This window comes from Pinus tabuliformis, chromosome X (assembly GCF_031772625.1).
Source record: "Pinus tabuliformis cultivar Carrire ecotype Pingquan chromosome X, CPIR1, whole genome shotgun sequence".
In the NCBI taxonomy this organism is placed as follows: Eukaryota; Viridiplantae; Streptophyta; class Pinopsida; order Pinales; family Pinaceae; genus Pinus; species Pinus tabuliformis.
In genome coordinates, this window is record NC_142308.1 from 912,639,015 (window position 1) to 912,649,557 (window position 10,543).

Consider the following 10,543-nt stretch of genomic DNA (forward strand, 5'->3'; position numbering starts at 1 on the left):
ATCAAGAAAGATATTATTGGAGTTTATTAAGGAATCTAGAACCTACTTAGGTTCTAATCTATTTATATAAATTGAGGAAAGCCATGAAGCATGTACGATGTAGAAATGTATATAGAAGTTTGAGAATTTTGATTTAATTAAAGCTTTTGAGTATGATTTTTTTGTGTGTTCCAGAATTAAAAGCGTTGAACCATCAATCTACCAATACCAAACAAAAAGGCTTCACTTTCACTTTCAGTACCAAACAAATTGGCTTATATAGTTGGCCCGAATAATTAAGTATGGAGAAGGATGGATATATATAAAATGAAAATGGTTAATCATACCCAAAAACTTTTTATAAAAAACATGAATCCTCAAGTTGATCACTTCATTTAAAATATAGAAGTACACCAAAGATAAATTACAATGATGTTGTATTTGACTATGACCACACAATGCTACAAGACATTGTAAGTACCATTACAATCCATTTAACGCAATAAACAATACCCAGCCACCTAACTACCTCACTTCATGGGCTCTCATGGCATGACACCACTAAGCCAAAAGCATTCACTGTACATTGCCACCATTGTGAGCCCCATGACGTGGTCGAGGTGTGGCGAGTGCAAGTAACGGGAACTTCATGGGGCTAGTAATTCCAAATCCTTCCTCCATGTTAACATCCACCTGGCCCTCCGGAAGTGACCAGTCGAACGCCTGCGCAAGAAGTGCCACGGCGTGTTGCATCTTAACGTACGCCATGTTCGCAGCTGGGCACCTCCTTCTACCAGAGGAGAAGGGCAGGAATCTGAAGTCATTACCACCGATATTTATATTGGTTGCCGATCCGTCCTCGAATCTTTCCGGCCTGAATCCGAAAGGTTCGTCCCACAATTTGGGGTCATGTGCAAGACCCCATATGTTCACAAACATTACGCATTTCGAGGGGATTCTGTACCCTGCAACATCCACAGCCTCTTCATTAAAATGGGGATCCGTCAACGGAACTGGCGGATGGAGGCGAAGAGCTTCCTTCACGACGCAATCCAGGTATGGAATCTGCCACATGTCGGATTCATCCACCAGCCGACCATCGCCCACAACTCTGTCTATTTCCCCTTGCAGTTTTTTCAAAACCCTCTGGTTTTGAATCAGCTCTGCCATCGCCCATTCAATTCCAGTCGCCGTAATATCTATGCCGAACAGCAACACATCCTGACACACGCAAACACACAGATTCAGACTGAGCTGTAAATTGCAAAGTTTGAAACAAATTGAAGAAACCTACCGTCATTAATCCCAGAAGGGATTTTTCTGAGAGCTGTTCTTGGCCTTGGAGGGACAACAAAATATGCACAAAATCCTTGGTCTCCTCGCTCATACTCCCGTATGATTATTTTTCCAGGTCATGCCTATGGTTGTCTATAATGAGCCTGTACACTCTCTCTAATTTTTTGCTTACTCTTTTGACTCTTCGATCGTAGCCCTGCAAATCCAGCCAGTCCAGAAGAGGAACAAGGTCGCTAACAATTAAGGCGCCGATGCATACCACGGCCTCTTTCACATCTTCCATGAATGACTCCATTTCCTTAGCAATAGGATGGTCGGACTGACTATATTTGCTTCCAAATAGCATCCGGGATATGATTTTGAGAGATACAGAATCACATACGCTTCTGAAATTGATGGCCTCTCCTCTCCGGGACGCGGAGAAAATGTTGTCCGCCATGGCCAGAAATTCCTGTCTCCGGATATGTGCCTGGGCCTTTATTCTTGCGGGAGAGAAGAGATGTGTAGCGCATATTTTCCGCAGGTGGCGCCAGTGGGGACCGTTAGGGGCGAAGTCCATTGAGTGGAAATCAAAGCCGATGTATTTTCCGACAGAAGACGGTGGCCTGGATGACCACTCGGCGTCTTTGATTTTGAGGACTTCCATGGCGATCTCCGGGCTTGAAACCACAATAACATTTGTAGTCCCCAGGCGGAGGTGCATGAGCGGACCATACTTGTTAGCCAGTCTCGCAAAAGTGCGATGCCTGTATTGAAATCCCACAGACATCAGAGAACCAACCAGGGGCCATTCAGTAGGTCCCGGGGGCCACCGTCTGTGTCTCTGGGAGAAATGATATAATAGAACTGCTATGGACACAAGAGCAATTAACAAGGAGCTGTAGGACACAGCCCAAACAGAATTCATAAGTTTCATTGCCTCTTCCAAAACCGCCATCATCTCAGAATCCAAATCCAAAAAAACACATAAACACAGGCAAAAGCAGCGCTGTTGCGGACTGATCAAGAATCTGTGTGAATGATAGAGTAGTGATTTTAGAACCAAAGAATCAAGGACGATAAACATTAATTGGTTCTCCGATAGCGACAGCCGCCCATTCTTGAGCTGATCTCAATTCTCGCCATTAAACCGAAATCGGAAAAAGCCATTCCCAAACCAAGCCAAGCCAAGCAAAGCAAAGGTCTGCTTCCTGAACCCTACTGTAGGCCCAGGTCATGGGAAGGATGAGAAGCAAAGTCAGTATCTTCCAAATAAAGTCAACCTAAAATAAAGGTGCGCATCTGTTACCTGATTGTAGAGCTGGGTAATCCAGGACGAGCTGAAAAGTCGAGCAAAGTAAATGTGAACATCCTTAACCACAGTTTAGGTCCTGGTCATCTTCCAAGGCACCTGTCTTTGCGGCTGTCCCTCCAAAGACCTGAACTTTCAATCTGGTTACAATTAACACAAGTAAAAATGATTTTCCCATTATTAGACTTCTTTAATGTCTAAAGTAAAATAGTCCATATCATGATATATATTTAATCTGCTTATGTCCAATAAACTTTTTACAGCGGATTATGAGAGAATGTGTAATTCTTTGCTTTTAATATATAATTTTTAAAGTTTAAAATTCTAGGTTTTATTGTGCAATTTAAATAATATATTTTAATAAAATAGCGTAGTATTAATTTTATATAAAATAATTAATTTAATATAATATTTTAATATTAATTTTATATAAAATAATTAAATTAAAAGTATATATGCATGAATAAAAAAATTTAATTATTTTAAAGAAAAATGTATGGTCCATATGAAATTGACACATCATATACAAAATCTCTAAAATTAAATATTTCTAAAATTAAAAACTTCAAAAATGATTTATATATACAAAATCTCAATTTAGGGGATGAAGTAAAACATTTTTAAAATTAAAAATTTCAAAAATAATTTATATTTTAAAATATTTGATTTTTTTTAAATTTATACTAATTAATATAAAATTGGAAACTAATTTATCTTTTCTAATAAAATCACTTAAACACAATCTTGATTTAAAACATTGTTTACAAAATATTTATTTCCTTTAAATTTAATTATATAATCTAATTATAATTATATTTTAATAGATTTTGACATATAACTATAATCAATTATCATTTCTTTTTTAAGATTTTGAAATCTAATTTTCTTCATCAAATTGATTTTTCAAGTGAAAGATTTTTGATATTATTAGTGTATGTTTCTTAACATACTTAGCTTTTGGAAATTAAATGTTTAAATTAAATACTATTATTATGTTTTTAAATGTTTTTGGAAAATGAAGAATTTTAATTAGTTACTATTATTATATATAACTATTTCATAAATGTCACATATAGGCAAGTTATAACATATTTATAGAAAACTTATGCAATGTGTTCACCAAACTTCTAGAGCTAAGATCTTTTGACAACCAAACTTTAATGTTAACAATAGAAAATATTAATGCATTTATCTTTAAACTAAATAAATATTTTAATAATCTAATATTTAAGAAATATTTTTAATATTTTTATTTAAATTGTAAGGTTATTATATATATATATATATACAAAGTTTTATGGGCACAAATCTAGTCATGAATAAAATTGGCATAGGATTGTGTAAGTTTCTCAAGTCACTAAAAAAATATTTAATTTAATTTTAAGTGAACATGATTAAGCTATCTATAGTAACTATTAACATTTATAAAAATGTACATACTTTACTTGATTTTGAATTTAAATTTATAACCTTAAAAAAATAAAACCATAATCTTAACCATAAATCCACTTAAACAATACAAATATGATAAAAATTAACTAAATCAATTATATGATATTATAAATTAAACTAATTAAATCAATTATATGATAATATAAATTAAACTCACTAAATTAAATATACGATTAATTTAAACCTATAACCCTTATTCAATATATATGTATATATATATAAACCCACTAAAAACCATACAAATATAATATAAATTAACAAAATTAATCATATAATAATATAAATTAAACAAAATTAATCATATAATAATATAAATTAAACTAATTAAATCAATTATATGATAATATAAAATAAACTACTTAACCTTGTAATTACGCTAAAGGTGTTTTCTCCATGGACTTTCATGTCCAAACACTGTTCACTGATTCTTCGTTCAATCCAATGGTATTTAACCACGTGGTTAGTCCCTAAAACACAACCACACCGTCGTTGCTCTTCCATTTCGTCCGCATATTGCACTACTCTTCCATTTCAATATGTTAAGGAACCTAGGTACTGCGATACGATAATACTGCATCTGGAGATGAGCCATGCAAGCATGATCAATGAAACCTATTTCAATGTATGTCCATTGGGTGTTTCACGGGCACGGAACGTCTCTTTCATCATCATTAAGAACAGTGATCAGTACTTTGCAGTGGGTTTCTTCCTCAACCTGTCTCTCACTCCGCTTATGGACGTCCTATTCCCAAAACAGAAGAACAAAAGGGCCATTGTAATTTATTGTTCAAATTGTTTGTATCATAAGAGAATTTTATCTAGCCTTTAATTGGAGAAAACATACTCCCACCTTGTCCACTATGTACTGTTACCTCCCAACCAGGTCCCTTGAGAGGAAGAGTATCAGCATTTGCACTTGCATGTTCAACTGAATCATTTAGCATATCAGAATGGTCCATCAGCCTGACAAGATTTGATTCACTAATTTCACACCTAATGAGTTCCTCCTCTTCATCTTTTTCTTGTTGGATCAAAGCAAGTAGATCTGATTCCTCTGCCATGTTGGTATTCCATTCCTGACAAAATTGTCCTTTCTTAATCACCAAGTGCTCCAACTTTAACTTACTAAACACTACTTTAAGCATGTGACCCTTCACAGAGTGAGTTGTGATAAAATTGTAAACATGTACAGGTCGTGTTTGTCCAATCATGTGGCATTGATCCATAGCTTGCATATCCATTTGAGGATTCCAATCAATATCATAGATAATACAAGTGTCTACAACAGTAAAATTGATTCCAAGACCACTAGCATGTGTGCTTAGCAAAAAGATACAAAAGTTGTTATCTGGGTCATTGAAACCCCTTATCTAATTTTTCCTATCCTCCAACTTAACACTTCCAACAATGGGACAAACCTCATATCCTCTCACACTTAGATAGTATTCCAGCTAGTCAAGAACTTTAGTCCATTAAGAAAATATCAACCTTGTGTTTTTGAGCTTTCAAAGGCGTTAATAGCCTGTCTAGCAAACCAAATTTAACGCACTACTTAACCAACTACTCCACCGGTTCAATATAGAATTAATGACTGAAAATGGCTTGTAGATAGATTTTATAAGAAAATATTTGGATGGGAATTTAGATGCCTTTCACTGGGGGGTCATATTACTGTCACCCAACCAGTGATTACACAGCTGAGTGTCTACTAGGCACACTTATATTATCTCCCTCACTCTATTATCAAAGACCTGAACCAAATTATGGCTCAATACATATGGTCGAGTGCAACACAGACATATAAATATCATATGGTTAAACTAGAGTCTACTACTTTGCCTAAAAGATTGGGTGGCTAGGGTATTTTGGACCTAAGACATTTTGGAAGGGCATTGATGCAGAAGACATTATGGAGAGGGATTTTTGGGATCAACATTTGGGGCAATATTATAGGATATAAATAAATGAAGGAAAAATCATTCACTATTTGGATGCACAGAGGAGCCATTGGGATATCAGCGGGATCAGCCATATGGCATAGCCTGAACAAGATCAAAATATATTTTCTACAGAACCTATGTTGGAGACTTGGGTCAAGGCACCAGACCATGATTGGACTGGACCGCATTCTTGGATCGGATAGGGACTTGAACATATCGGAGGGCTTAATACAACATATAAATCGTTGGGGCATATTCTTTTGGAACCAGTCATCCAAATATGGAAAGGCAATGTTCCAATATGGAAAAGGGCGTGGGATTTAGGACTGTCGAGCTGAATGGCAAATGAATGGGAACAGGTTCAGACAGTGATGCAATTAATTGGAGTCAACCATGATGTGCATGGAGACCAGATTTCATGGGAAGGTAAGATGAAGGGGGAGAAGTAGCGGTGGTTGACGTATATAATAACCTATGCTACTAGGAGATCCATAAAACAGAGGTATGTTGGTTTTTTAAATTTTGGAGAACTAAGATGCCCATTAAGATTATTCTATTTCTTTGGCTAGTTTGGAAAAACAAGAATCTAACATGGGAAAATCTACAAAAGAGAAATTGGCAAGGGTTAGGGATATGTTTATTGTGCAGGCAAGCGAGGGAGGATAATACACACCTTTTTTTTAAATTCCCTATATCGGTTCAGATCTGCCGTTATTTGGCTGATAGTATTGGTTTTTCTTATAACCAATATGATAATATTTTCGACTGTCTAAATTGGTGGTGTTCCCAAAATTCCACATGGAGGTGGATACCCCTTGCATTTTTCTGGGAGACTTGGCGTAGGCACAATAAAATCATTTTTGAGAACCACAAGGAAAATGATGTGCAGGTGATGGACCATATTACTAAATGGTACAGTATTGGTATTGTCCAAGACAGTGGCCCTAAAAAATCTATATGCAGGAGGACTGGACTTGATATTGTATTCCTAGCGGGATTTTTTTATGGTGCGAACAAAGGGGCATTTGTGGATGTGGTATTTGGGTCAAAATCACAGATGAACAGGAATTCTGGGTCCATTAGGGTGCTGGCAGGGGTACGAACATGAAAGCTGAAGCGATAGCCCTATGGGGCCTGCTTTGGTTCTCTTCTTTTTTGAACATTCCCACCATACACATTTTTGGAGATTCACGCACCATCATAGAGCATGTATTGGGCTGCAACAAAATACAACAACCTATGCTATATGGATGCCTCTGCCAAATTGAGAATCTTTGGAATCATTTAGAGATTCTACCATGCAGCATATAGGAAGGGAATACAATCAAAATGTTGACCACTTGTCTAAGATGGGGCTTCGGGACACACCGGGCGAGATGCATATTGAAATACAGATGGGGGCCAACAGAGTAGCAGCTGGGACAATACCATTGTCGGGATAAAAACAGTATATCTATGGGGTCTTTATACAGGAAATTTTGGTTTGATGCTATCAGAATGAAGACTAGATGAATTTTTTGTTTCTATTTGTACATAGAATACACTAAATATATGTAGATATATGGAGGATATTGTGCTTTTGAAAAATATGAGTATTGTTGATATAGTTTTATTTTTGCATTATCCATCACTAGGTTCACGGTTACATAACTTAGATTGAAGATTAGATTAGCTGAATATGGGCCCATTATTGTAATATAGAAGAACAATTTCGATGGATATTTGAGTATATCCAATACTAGATATATGTATTGTTTTTACCGAAAAAAAAAAAAAAAATATATATATATATATATATATATATATATAACAAAAAAAACAAAAACAAAAACAAAAAAATAAACAAACAAACAAAAACAAACAAACAAACAAAAACAAAAACAAACAAACAAAAAAACAAAAACAAACAAAACAAAACAAAACAAAAAACAAATGTGTAGTCTAACGAGGCGGAGGAGTTGCCCGAAAAGTTATGGAAATTCTAGTCATATTTAGAAAAATTCGGCAAGGATTTTTGTAAATCCAAGTTATAGTTGTTAAACTTCAAAATTTTAGGTGTCCTAGATGTTTTTGATGGTGCGGAATCCATTTCCACCATACCAAAAAAAAACACGATTCAAACACTCACTCTACAAGATTTATTGAATTTTTTTTGCCCAGATTCCAGCCACTTTTGGCCGTTCGGGCAATTCCTCTGCCTCGTTAGATGACTCCAAAAACAAAACAAAACAAAACAAATCAAAGAACAAAAAACAAATAAAACAAATAAAAAATAAACAAACAAATAAACAAAAACAAACAAACAAACAAAAACAAAAACAAACAAACAAACAAAACAAAAAACAAAGATGCTCCACTGGTGGATATTCAAATGATTGTTCAAACTGTGACTCCAAAAGATCAGGGTGGTTGCAATTCTTTCGTAGTTGAACCATCAAATTGTTCAGCTTTCCCTTTAGGCCTGTACCTTTTTTTAATTTATTGTGCTAATAAACCTCAAGTTTTTTGTTTTACAAATGATCTTGCGTCTGCTCTGATGTTTTGTCATATCCGCATACAAACTTATCTCTTTTTTCTTGGGCAGGGACTGCTCAACCTCTTCTTTCAGCCTTCTGAGAAGAAATGGTATAAGGATCAAATGAAGCTTTGAAAATACTTGAACTCTTCTTTTCTCTTCAATTTCTTCGTGCCTCATCCCATTGATTTGTTTCCTAGCTACATCAACCAGAGATTCAAACTCTTCACGTGATGTGAATATTTGAGGCAAAATGAAACTCACTAAGGACTAAAGTTCTGCCAAATTATTTTGTAGGGGCGTTCCAATCAAAAACAACTTATTTTCAGCAGGTAAGGTTTTCAATTCCCTCAACAATTTGCAGTTGGAGTTTTTTAATCGGTGTCCCTCATCAACAACTATATATTTCCAATCATAGTGAGCCAAAGCCTTGCTATCATTCAAAAAAACCTCATATGAAGTGACAATAACAGGGAATGTTGGGCCCACTGTGTGAGGCATGTGGATTTTCCTCAGCTCTTGTTGCTCAATTTTGGGGACGTGATAGATTATAGCATTCATGCTTGGAAAAAAACCTATTGATTTCATTCACCCAATTCGAGAGAGTTGAAAGAGGAGCAACAATTAAAAAAGTGCCCATCCATGCCCATCCCCTTGAGATGAGCAAGGAGACCAATAGCCTTGGTTTCAAGGTTATTTGTTTTGCAGGCTGGATCGCTGAGGAATTTGAAGGAACCGAGTGAAGACAAAGGGCTTATCCCTTACCCAGCGTCACATCTGGGGTTTAGAGCCTATCATTGTGCCTTTTTTTTTGAGACATTCATTTGGCTCTTTCTTCCCTCCATTGAAAGCCACAGAACCACAGGCCTTACAAGGAGCGGAATTTTTATTAATGGTTTTCGGCATTTAAAAAAAATGGATTTTTCCTCAGCATTTCGTGGCGTTTTTCTCTCTGAAGTACGCAAGCCATCAAGGGCTTCTCACATCGAAAAACAAAGGGTTTCAAACCTCATTAGTTACATAAATCGTTTATAATTTTCAAAATGAATTTTCTGAGCCTACCATGAACATTTGAAGGAATATTATTATGTGTTTTCCAGCAGCAAAGGGGTTTTGAAATTCCTCTTTTACATAAAGTGATTCATAACCATCCTGTGATAGGGTTTCATCACAACTTTTAGGCTCAAGATAAATTTTCAGAGTCTTGTTTCATTGGAGAATTTACTTCAAGGAGGTTGTAGGCTTTTCATTCATGCTTTGAACCTTTGAGGTTTTTTTAAGGATCTTTTAGGTTTTAAATGATCAAGGAGACCAATATTCTGCACTGTCTTTCCTATACCCATTTGATCTGCCAGAATTCCATTGATCTCATTTTGCCACAGAGAAATCAACCACTTTACACCCTTAATTTGATAGGACTTTAACCTTCCCCCAATCAATAGAGGAACAAGTTCCATCTGTTCTTTCCAGTTCCTCTCCTCCTCTGTTAAATTATCATAAGCTTGAACTAGGGTACCTCCTATGAAATTCTCATTCATAGCATTGATAACAGTTTTTGACTTTTTCTTTGTCTGATAAGAGTCTGCATTATTAGTCACCATCTTACACTTTCGACCCCTACCACTTTTCTTCACCGCACTTGATTTTGCATTACCATTCTCGCTTGGAATAAACGTGATGTCGTCCATCTTTTCAAGCATAAACTATGAATAAAGTTGAGTCTAGCAAAGAAGCTCATCCATTTTGTTAAATAACACATGATCCATCTGTTAACTCCCACTGCTTAGTTGCTTTTACGTTTCTTTCTTTTCTCGCTTGTCTAGTTCTTCTTCTAGGTGTTTCTCCTCCATGGCCATATCCTCTGGAACTTCCAATGCTTCACCATGAACTGATAAATCACTATCCTCTACATCAACAATTGCCACTTCACTTCCATACATTCCCTCATCTTCTAAAACAAATATAGGTGAATGTGCACCTCCTTTAAGACTAGCAGTCAAATCCTTCTCCATTTTTTAAAGCATTCGGCAATACCAATCTAGCAATGGTCCAATCGCTCGATGGAGTGTT

At 35.8% G+C, this 10,543-nt stretch overlaps 3 pseudogenes across 1 annotated transcript; all 3 read right to left on the minus strand.

Moving 5' to 3' along the window:
• Positions 1 to 522: 522 nt before the first annotated feature.
• On the minus strand, positions 523 to 2,658 carry LOC149142653 (cytochrome P450 782C2b-like; annotated as a pseudogene). The gene is made up of 2 exons (XR_016264590.1): positions 1,274 to 2,658; positions 523 to 1,200 (listed from the first exon to the last, which is right to left on the minus strand). The product of XR_016264590.1 is annotated as a cytochrome P450 782C2b-like (transcript).
• A 2,178-nt stretch (positions 2,659 to 4,836) lies between these two features.
• Positions 4,837 to 10,239, minus strand: LOC149142654 (chromatin remodeling protein DDM1 pseudogene; annotated as a pseudogene).
• Positions 7,283 to 10,161, minus strand: LOC149142655 (chromatin remodeling protein DDM1 pseudogene; annotated as a pseudogene).
• Positions 10,240 to 10,543: the final 304 nt, after the last annotated feature.